Source organism: Emys orbicularis, chromosome 6 (assembly GCF_028017835.1).
Source record: "Emys orbicularis isolate rEmyOrb1 chromosome 6, rEmyOrb1.hap1, whole genome shotgun sequence".
In the NCBI taxonomy this organism is placed as follows: domain Eukaryota; kingdom Metazoa; phylum Chordata; order Testudines; family Emydidae; genus Emys; species Emys orbicularis.
The window spans coordinates 94,449,683-94,461,123 of NC_088688.1; positions in this window are offsets into that span (position 1 = coordinate 94,449,683).

Here is an 11,441-nt window from a genome sequence, read left to right on the forward strand (position 1 = left end):
GTGTAGACACACCCTAAAATTCAATAACAGGAATGTTCTTGGGAAACACAAAGGGCCAAGCATGGTGAAAGCCAATTCATTTAAACTTCAGCAGATCATTGTGGAAGGGTTATTTATTTACTTACCTACCTATTTTTTAGTAATTGCCCAGCTACAATGAAAAGAAACAGAGAATTCCAAAATGTAACACCTGATTGCACATAGTTACCAATTTGCATGTGCAATACCTGCTTATGTATGCACAATGCCTATTTCACAGGTTCATCTTAGTAGCTGATGTTTGAAAATTTAGCAATTTGTCCCTAATGGGGAAAAGAAACAAAACAAAGAGAATTGTCAGTGCTAACCATCTTGCTTGCCACTTACCCAGAAAATACTGTTGTGTTGCTACACTATCCCAGACAAGGTTATCAGCTCAAAGGATCTAGGGTGGATGATGTATAGGCATGTCAACATGCAACGGACTAGTAAGTACAGACAGAGCAAAAACAAGGGCACAGCTTAAGGATAGGCTGCCAGCATGACTGAGTACTAATATTCATGGCTGAGAAGTACCAAGGCTTCTGGATCATATCTTCAGCTGATATAACCTGACATCTCTTCAACTGAGCTAAGTGGATTTACACAAGCTGAGGACCTAGCCTTTTGAGTGGGACTGAATGTTAGAGTGAAGAATGCGCAGCCCCCCAACTGTCTTGTTATGAAAGTAAGATTACTTTGTACTAAAGGATATAGTACTAATAGTGGAAAGGCATTCATTGCCTTTTACCAAAATTGCCTATTTGTTTTTCCCACTAATGTCCTCAAAGGCAAGTTGGACAAGTGCAAATCTCATACTGTCAAGTAGCAGCTGCATCCATATACACTGTACCATCACGTTCTGAGTACATTTTGACCTGAATGGAAAAATGTTAGACACAATCACCAACCAGTTGATTGTGTATGAAAATAAACATGTAGTTTCTGCAGTGAAGAATTTGCTAACTCTTCTTGTTTGCATTCCTATTTCAACAAAGCGTGTAACCCACCCATCCCCTTCCCAATACAACAGTCCTTTCTTGTGTTTCTGGAAACTGAACACCAGTGCTAATGATGTAAACTCATTTGCTGACAAGGTTCTGCTTCGGTGCAAATCTGAAGGAAAAAATCTCAATATAAAGGTGAATAGCTTTTTATGGTATCATATCCAAAGCCAAGACTACGAAATCTTATTGATGTTGATGGAATGTTTTAATCAATCATCAGCAGAAAAGTTTTGCTCAACATGGGCTTTAATCATCATCTTCTTTTTTTCCACAGAGACTGTGTGGTGCAACACATTTGTTTATTAACCTGCAAATAATTTAGGAAAACTGTTTACATAGCATTGCTGTCTCCTTCTGGCCATTTTTTACGGGAAAAGACAACGTATTAATTAACTTCAACCTATGGATTTTTTTAATACCATAATCTCAGCCATTAGGATATAGAGCCTAAATGGGATAATTGTTTGAGAAAAAACACACACACACAAAGTACATATATGAAATCTTTCCCCACTCTCACAATGCATCACCTTAGGTCATCAAGCCATCACATGGAACCAGGGATAGGTTTTTCTTCCAAATCAGAAATATTTTGTTCTAAAGCACATCAAGTATGGTCCCTACACATCAAAAGTTTAAAATATTGGGAAAAGTTCAGTAGATTGTGGATGGTTTGTCGTTTATTGTCATAACAGCAAAGATCTGAGAATGTTTTGATTCTGCTCCTTATTGCTCTGTTTTGCTAAGATGTACGATACACACACATCAGAAGCACATGAGCAATACAAATCTTTGAACAACAAAAAACAAGTGCCACTGTCATTTATTACTAAACAAATTCTCCATATAATTATCTTTTCAAAAAAGCGTCAATTTCACCACACCAGGCTTCCTTAAACACGGAGGCTGCTCCCAGCACTGTTGCTCTGTGCTGAACACATGGCCCACTCTTCCAGCTCCTCTGTTAGGGGTATAAGTGATGACCGGGCTCTCTGCTAGCATGGAAAGAGCCCAAGAGAGCTGAGTCAGCCCTAGGGAGGCTGGTTCAACTGAGTTCTCTGTTGAGGAAAAAGATCTTTGGGGCAGAAAAAAAATGTAGCCAAGTACTAAGCACAGAAATTCAGGAGGCCTCAAGTAACGATGAGCTATGAGAAAATAGCTTAAAGGTGACTGAAGTATTATCTATCTATCTAGGGTTTTCTACTGCTGCCCAACTCCGGAGTATCTGAGCACCTTACTGGACTTTTGGAATCACTGGCAATTCTCCATTTTTGGAATAAAAACTCTTCTGGGGGTCAGGTTTTTTGGTTTGATTTTTTAGATTTTCTTAAATTTACACCACCACCACCCACCGCCTTTGTTTTCATTGTGAGGGTTGGTTGGGGGTTGGGGTGTGATGGGTTGGATCACAGAAAACCCCTTGGGAACTGTCAACTGATGTGCTGATACTACCCCTAAGCCCATTTTCCCTGCCACCTTGGGACTCCAGAACTTTGCCTTGTTTGAGCCAGACATGCTTGCCTGCTGCAAACACAGACCCAGGTCTGAACCACGTCCCCTAAAGGCTTCAGGCTTAACTGAAAACTGTCTCCAACACCCAGGTACCCAGCTCCCAATGGGGTCCAAACCCCAAATAAATCTGTTTTACCCTGTATAAAGATGATACAGGATAAATTCATAAATTGTTTGCCCTCTATAACACTGATAGAGAGATATGCACAGCTGTTTGCCCCCCCCCCCCCCAGTTATTAATACATACTCTGGGTTAATTAATAAGTAAAAAGTGATTTTATTAAATACAAAAAGTAGGATTTAAGTGGTTCCAAGTAATAACAGACAGAACAAAGTGAATTACCAAGCAAAATAAAATAAAACACGCAAGTCTAAGTCTAGTACAGTAAGAAAACTGAATACAGATAAAATCTCACCCTTAGATTTTTCAATAAGCTTCTATCACAGACTGGACACCTTCCTAGTCTGGGCACAATCCTTTCCCCTGGTACAGCCCTTGTTTCAGCTTAGGTGGTAGCTAGGGGATTTCTCGTGATTGCAGCCCCCTTTGTTCTGTTCCACTGCCTTATATATCTTTTGCACAAGACAGGAATCCTTTGTCCCTCTCTGGGTTCCCACCCCTCCTTCTAAAGGAAAAGCACCAGGTTAAAGATGGATTCCAGTTCAGGTGACATGATCACATGTCACTGTAAGACTCCAAGCCCTCATTCCTCCCCGCCTGACTCACAGGAAGGCCTGCAAGCAAACAGAGCCATCCACAGTCAGTTGTCCTGGTTGATGGCAGCCATCAAGATTCCAAACCACCATTAATGGCTCACACTTTGCATAACTACAATAGGACCTCAGAGTTATATTTCATATTTCTAGTTTCAGATACAAGAGTGGTACATTTATACAAATAGTCTGACCACACTCAGTAGATTATAAGCTTTGTAATGATACCTTACAAGAGACCTTTTGCATGAAGCATATTCCAGTTACATTATATTCACACTCATTAGCATATTTTCATAAAATCATATAGAGTGCAACATCACAGGGGGTTGGATAGAAGAGGTCTCAAATTGTGAATGCATTTCTGACACAGCTACTGCAACCCACAAACATCTCTGGCAAATGGTCCAGAGAGAGCTGTCTCCTGATTGGAGCTGCTCTACATCTCAGGCTTTCATTTAATTTCTTGAAGGCAGATTCTGCCTGAGTACTATTTTTGGAGAGGATGGGAGAATTCAAAATTGAGTTGGGTGGAAGGACTCACATTTTATGTATTACAGTATTACACACTCACAGTTTCTCCTCCCCTCCCTCCCACACTTGTTCCCATCTCTTCCCAATCAGTTTCACCTCATCTTCTTCCTCTCCCCAATCCAGTTCAGCCCCATCCTCCTCTCCCACTTTTTCTTCCCTAGGTCACCCACTCTACAAACTTTCACTCTTCTCACCTTCTGTTTCCCATATATCCAGGCTCTTCTCTTCTCCCAATCTCCAGGCTCCCTTCTCTGGGACTTCCAGGAACCAAGCTCTCTTTCCCACCCTTCAATGCCTCGTGCTGTCTTTTTGTGCACTAATAAATTATTATCTGTTTATACATATCTGGCAGGGAGATCAGGATAGCCCTTAAAAGGGAGAAACATAAAAGGCTGCAAGAAGTCATCAGGATTGCTGTAGAGCTGAAGTTAGCCAGAGAGGCTACAGAAAATGTGGGCCCAGCCTCATGGGCACAGGTGCATGAGACCAGGCTGGGGATAAGGAAGAATATTGAATTTAGACCTCTGAGAACTGATAGAGGTCATAAGAGTGATGAATTGTGATATTAACCAGTTTACAGCAGAGGAGAACCAAAGTAGTAAGCCCTACAACCTGCCAAGGACAGATGGAGGTAAAAGGAGATACACATACCTACTCCAGCTGTTAGCCTCCAGAACTTCTACCAGAAGAATTTCTCTTCCAGCATCTGGCCTCTTTACATGCACATGGGACAAACGATAGTGCATGGGGCTGTAGATTGCACATTCTGAGAGAAAGCTATAGATCCTGTGAGCACCAGTCCAGCAAAGCGTGTTAAAACTAAGAACCCCAGGAGACATGCAGGTGGAGCTCATTACTTAAGGGAGGCCTAAAAAGTGCTGGTCGCATTTAATACAAGCCTTCTTCATTATGCCAGTGAAGCTTATGACTTCTGTGACGCCTCAAATATGCTTCTGTTCGTGCCAGATACAGATTGGTAGTTCAGGCAACCACTTCTGTCTGTTTTTTAATACTTTATGGGATGTCTGCACCCAATTGCATGAGAAGATCCTGCAGTACTTGACAAGCAAGTGTATCCAGAATTCTTTGGATCTGATGGTTTTCTAGTATTATGAACAAAAGGAGAAATAATTCCATTGTGCTGGAAACTAGCTGCCCACAAAGAACACCATTTTCATTCTCAGTTGTCAATGCCACAGCAGCAGCATTAGCTGTTGTAGAATGATAATAATGTAGTCACAGTAGCTGTCTTGAATACTATGTTTAGTTTCCCTTTTTGCTTTAGTTTGAAATTCTGGTTCCTTGTTCTTTCCCAAGTAACATCAAGGACAATTAGAATAATTAAATGATTAATTGCATATATCATTGCACCTGTGAGGGTTTTTTTCTGCAATACAAATGGAATTGCTATAGTTTGCATTAGCAAACCTCAAATAAGAATTATATCAATTGACTTGATCATCCTGACGTCTAATACGGGGAATGTGGAGTAAGTGGCTTCACACAGTTTCTCATTTCCCCTTGTATAGCTGGTGCATTAGAACACTGAAACATTAGGAGATCCACATGGAAGTTATACACTCAATAGGCACAACAGGATTTTATACACTCAACAGGCACACAGTATACAGAAACTGCAGTTCTCATGAGCACCACTGACCTGTATGTGGTGGGTGGGTGGTTCACCTGTCAGTATAAAGCACGTGGATGAGCTAAGTAGCGGTCTGCAAAATATACTGGAAATGTAGATGCAGCAAGGTGAGCAGGACAAGGCAAATCTCTGGCTAATAGATATGGAGTGGGCTGGGGATACAAGAGCAAATAAAGCTCGTATTAGAACGTTAACTACAAATTTCCTGAGTTCCTTGCACTATAAAAGTGAGCCAGGCCACTGGGTTGAGAGGTAGGCTGAGACCAGGTGACTGGTAGTTGTGGAGCAGCCAAGTCTTGCTGAGAGATGGGTGAGAGGTTGTTGTCTGAAGGGCAAAGAAGGTTGTATGGGAAGGCAGTAGATGAACAGGCAAGGCGCAGGGACAGGGATAGTCTAGGTTTATTTAGGCCTGCCTTGAGCGCAGGGGACTGGACTAGATGACCTACTGAGGTCCCTTCCAGCCCTACACTTCTACAACAGGCTGGTCAATGTATGAAGCAGGCAGACCCAGGGACAGGCCTGGGAGGATGGGGTCTGGGCAGGTCAGAAGACTGGCTTGGGTGAGCAGGAGTTTGGTCATGGGGTAAGAAGTCAGGATGGCAACAGGCCTGAGAGACTAGTTGCTCAGACAAATGGTATGGCAGGAACAGGAAGTTTTGTACTAAGAGTTGATCAATCATCAGTCTGCTGCTAGTCAGCTGATCCTGCTGAGTCAACAGGTATAGCCCCTGTTTGCAGTGGCAGTTAGCTTAACTGACTTTGCAACGTGGTGTTGCAGCAGGTAAGGCTTTTGCTCAGCAACCCTGCAGGCCTGGGTTCAAGGTCCACAGCACTCGATGTGTAGGAAGTTTAAACAATGTTAATAGACAGTGATAGGTTTTTTAAAGGGCAATATATTTTCCACCTTAACTGTCTTAAGAGATTTTGGACTTGGGTATCACTAAATGTTGACTTAGCCTAGGAAAAGCACTAGAGAAGCCTGAAACACATGCAGCTAAGGCACTGGCGAGACAGATGCAAGATTTCCTGCACCATCTGAGAAAAGTGAGGACAAGCAATGAAGTCTTCCATGTGCAAGACATTGGAACGGTTTGTATTTCACGGTGTCCCGCTGATCCAGTGAATTTGTTTTTAGTTTTCATCTTGAACAAACCCTCCGCCAGCGGGCTCTTCTGCAATATCCACTGGAGTTGTGTAATCGCCTTCACTCAAACAATCTTTTCATCCCTTTTGAAACAAGGAATGAGAAACATTTCATAACAAGTCAAAGCTCCCATTGAAATGGCAGACATGCTCCTGGAAACAGTTTCAAGATTCCCTACTGCACAGGGTTTTAGCTGGGTGGCCCCTTGGGTTGCTGTTAATTTGAAGGCCAGTGCAGCACAAACAGTTGTAAAAAGGGGATGGAAACTCTAGAATGGCTACCAAGGCTAGTTACCTAAAAGACCCTTGCCACAGCTAAGTGTGCTTTCACTGCCATTGTTTGCACTATCCACAGAAACTAAACAGTCATTCAAATGCTGTTGACTATACGCATTACTTTGTAAGCGTTCAGTATGTTGGCAACATTTATCTATTGTGAAGGTGAACTTATACTTACTCAGCAGAGATCAAAAGAATAAAGTGTGCTTGAATAAACACGTTTAACAAGCCATGGCAGTGAGAGTTTACTGCTGGAAGAGAAGAATAAGAATGATACATTTTTCATCTCAAGCTAATCCACTGCTGTAATGAATGGCCTGTTAATCACCTTCAGGGACTGACGGGAAAGGAAAGCCGAGGCTGTTCAAGCCAGCCTTGCACCAATGAGCATCACTAAGGTCAATAGGAATTGACCACAGAGGGTTTTAAATACAGCTGCAGAGAGCCGTTCGCCAGCTAATTAAACTTATGATGAGCCAAATGAATGTCTGATATGTCCTCTATTACAGCACTGCATTTGTAAGGGAAGGTTCTCAGTGTTCTAAGAGGTCTTTTTGATCACTAAGGATGATTCTAGCATGTCACTGCTTGCTCTGTTCTATTCCATAGGCTTTAGATGCTTGATCCACATTAATTAATCTCTGCTCTCTTTGCACTTCCCCTTTGTGCCTTTTGCTTCTGTTTGATTGCATACAACACTTCCTGCTTTTTTTGGATACATTCTGTGATAATTCAACATCCTTTTTTTTTTTTTACCCAACCCAGGCTTTATTTCCTTCTGAAATACCAACCCAGTTATTATAGTTCATGTTCACTTATGTAACTGACCCTGCTTGGGTCATCAGCAGCCTTTGAATCAAGGACCCTCTTGAACTAAAAGCAAGTGTCACTATGCCTTGAGTGGAAGGTGTAAGTCCTCTAGCAGGACCCAACTCAACCTCTGATGTGGACCAACTAGTAGAGGGGGATAAAGACCCACACTCACCCAGTGTGGGTTATAGTTAGGTATTACTTCACGTCTATGGCCCTGTCCACACCATGGCTTCTACTGTGCTAGCAGCAACGGTGTATAGCTACTCTTGACAACAGTTTTCCAATATGATTGTACCTGCCATAGTTGAACATGGTTTTGACTCCTAGCACAAACATGGGTTGGTTTGTTTGTTTGTTTGTTTGTTTGTTTTGGTACTAGCCCCCATAGTACAGACTATCCCATTTGCAGCTGGTAGCATCTGAAAGTGGATAGGCACAAGTGACATGTAAAATTATTTTCAGAGAAGATTTACATCAATGAGTAAAGGTCATATTGTATTTGACTCAGAACTTGACATCAGACTACCCTGATGAGACTCCACCTGTAGGTAGTCTATAACACAGAAACCTACCTGAATAGCCATGTTATAACAATGTCTCTCTTTTTTAGCCCCTTTTCCCTGATATTTCCCCCCTGAACATTTTCTCTTGTTTGCCTCTGGAGCTAGCCATACGTTAGCTATATCACTGCCTCCATCCAACTCAGTATGTATATTAGAGACTTCTTCCTTCCTAACCATGTGACTCTGAATGTGCCATTTCTGGAAAAACAGCTTTTGTAATCATGATCTTTAGCTGACTTTCTGATTGTTCAAATCTAGGGTCACCCTGTAGCCCGCTGTTATTTGTTTGCACAGTGCGGGGAAGGCACAAGGAGCCTTCCCTCTCCTTGCTCGTTTCGTGTAAATTGCAGTCCCTGTGCTATAGGGAATGTGGGGACTGCTTACTCCCCTATGCCATGGGGGTTCGTGACAGGGTAAAGTCAGGGGCTCTCATTCTGTACTGGCCTGCAGCGTGGGACTGGCCCAGGAGGGGAATAAGCTGCACCCAATAAAGTGGTGTACTAGCATGTATATTCCTTCTGCACACCCGCAGCTCTGGGAGACATCCAGACAAGTCAGTGATAAAGCAAGTAGAAGGGAGCGGAGGCACGTTATCGTCTAACAAATTAGGAACCAATGACAGCTGTGTGAAAATGCAGAATTTCAAATGAACTTTTCCATTTTTTGCACCATTGTACCTCCCCCAAAACAATGTTTTTGTTCTACCTGAATTGCAGTTACCATACTGGAGCACTCTGAAAGATGCAAATTTCCACACATTTTGGTTTTAAAATATAGTGGATCTCAATAGCATTTTCTAAAAAAAAAAAAAAAAAAATGAGCCCATTTTTTGAGTTTGTAACAAATGAGATTTTTTTTATTTTCAAGAGGCCTGATTCTGCCACCGTTACTTACATTGAGTAAAACACTGGTTTCATTGGGGCTACTCACAGACTAAGGAAATATTCACTGTGCAGAAGAGTAATAAAATCAGGCACAAAGAGTTCTGCATTTCATGGGGAATAGTTTTCCCACGTCTAGAAATCAACCATTTCTGTACACACTTGCAGAGAATAGTTACAAGCTGTTACACCCAGTACCTAAGAACACTCAGTTTGAAACAGAGCCTCAAATTTCATCTTCTATAAACTAAAAGTAAAATATGTATCATAATGCCAGGTGATGGATTAACATATTCCAACACGGATTTAAATTGTCATGCCATGCCAATACACCGTCAGTCACGACAGATTAGTCTGGCATTGTAAAGATTCTTGTCCAACAAAAGTAATTAGAAGTTAAAAGTATGCTGTCTAGTTTTATATCAACACACTGTAGGGTAATATGAAGCAAATATGGAGAAAATTGTATAAAGGGTATAACTGTTGACAAGCAAGTTTAGCTACAACAAAGAGAGCCTTTTAAGATGTCAGTTCATTCAGATAAGACATGTCTTTTATCACTTAAGCAGAAAGAAAAGATTCAAATTATAGCTTCCAATAAAAATATGACATTAACTCATGAGGAAGAGAAATTTCACCTTTTCACCAGCTTAATCCACACACGTTTTAAGGATATTTGATACTTTTATTCATGTGTTTCATATCCTATTCCTTCCCAGACTTTGTTACCTTTATGGGCACAGCTACTTAGTTATCAGAGTTGGCACGATGAAGCTCGCAATTCTAACTAGCTTAAAAACAAATAGCTGGTATATGTTGCAAACTCCACAAAGGAAAATGTTAAAAGAATTCCTCAGTGAGTTTGCAACTCGGAATGTTCCTGTTTATTCAGCTGACAACCTTGGATTGCTGTGTTTGCCTCGTTTCGCCTCCCACTCTCACAAGAGAGGAAATCAGATTGTTAATCAGCCCAATCCAGCCATTACACTGGTGGATCTTGACTTGCAGGTATCCAGTGGTGGAAGGTCCACCTGGAAGACACACAATGATGCAAGCAACTGTAACCCCTCTCCACCAGGGGGCAGGAGCCAGCCAATGCAGCCCCAATACTGTACTGGCTCAGGAGGGTGCCAGGGCAAGCTGGCTAGGAGCACCATTATTCTCTGAGAGCCCAGGCTGGAACTCAAAGCTGCTTCCCTTGGCAAAACCCCTTGGCATAGTCCCACCATGCCCTCCCTCAGGTATGAATGTCTCCTCCAGGGCAACTGACCCCAAGAATGCTGGGTGTTGCTGTTTGCACCCTCTGCACCCCCTGCTGTGAATCTGGGCCTTAGCTTGTACACAAAGTAAATTGACTTTCTTTAAAAAAATATTAGAAGTGACTTGAATGAATCAAAGCAAGGAAAATAGACTGAGAGCTAAGATTGCATGGTGGCGTTCAGAGCACAGGACGGGGAACATTCTAATCCTGACTCTGATTACCGCTGTGGCTTTTGGGCAAAACACCTGAACTCCTGGTCTCAGTTTGCCCATCTGTACAATGGGGATAATAATTCATTAGAGATGAATGAACAATTTGTAATAAATATTAAATCCAAGGCAAAGCAGCAGCTGGTGACTCAGTGCATGGTTGATCGCTGCTGGCATGGGCTGGGCTGCTGCACTTGGGAGGAAGATCAAGGATTCAGGAACAAAAAAAATACATGAGCCTATAAAGAGGGCAGAAAGGAAACGCATACATCTCCGGAGCCCGTCCAAGTTTTGGTGGATCTGAGCCCAGTTGAGCCTTAATCCACACATGGCAATGATTGATGTTTCATTATAAGTGCTCAGCTCTTGGGGAAAAAAACCTTGTGTTAAGTCTGAGGAGGGATTACAGACAAAAGCATGTATAGTCAAATGTGCTGTTATCAGGGCTGATCCTGCCCAGTGCAGGGGTGGAGCTTTGCACACAAAGCTCATGTTAAAAAGTGATGAGCAGGAGAGTGAACACAGGGGAAGCCAATTCTGTATTAATGAATGTGCTGCTGCACACCAAGATCCCCCTATCCAATAGCAGGATTAAGGCCTAAATGGGGAGCATGTAGCTAAATGCTGCATTTCCACAGTGTACATCCCATTCAACCCGTGTCTCCTTGGGCATGTCCATTCTCTAACCACAACCCTGTCTAGCCTGTGCTGTTATGAATAAAGCAGTGGGCCAACAAAGCCTTGAGACTTACTTCTGCTCTGTGCTGAGAACTGTTTAATACTAATCTCACTTGTGCCTACATATAAACTCTGATCACGCTTGCACTGGGTTGCAGCAACCAAGTGCTCCCATCTG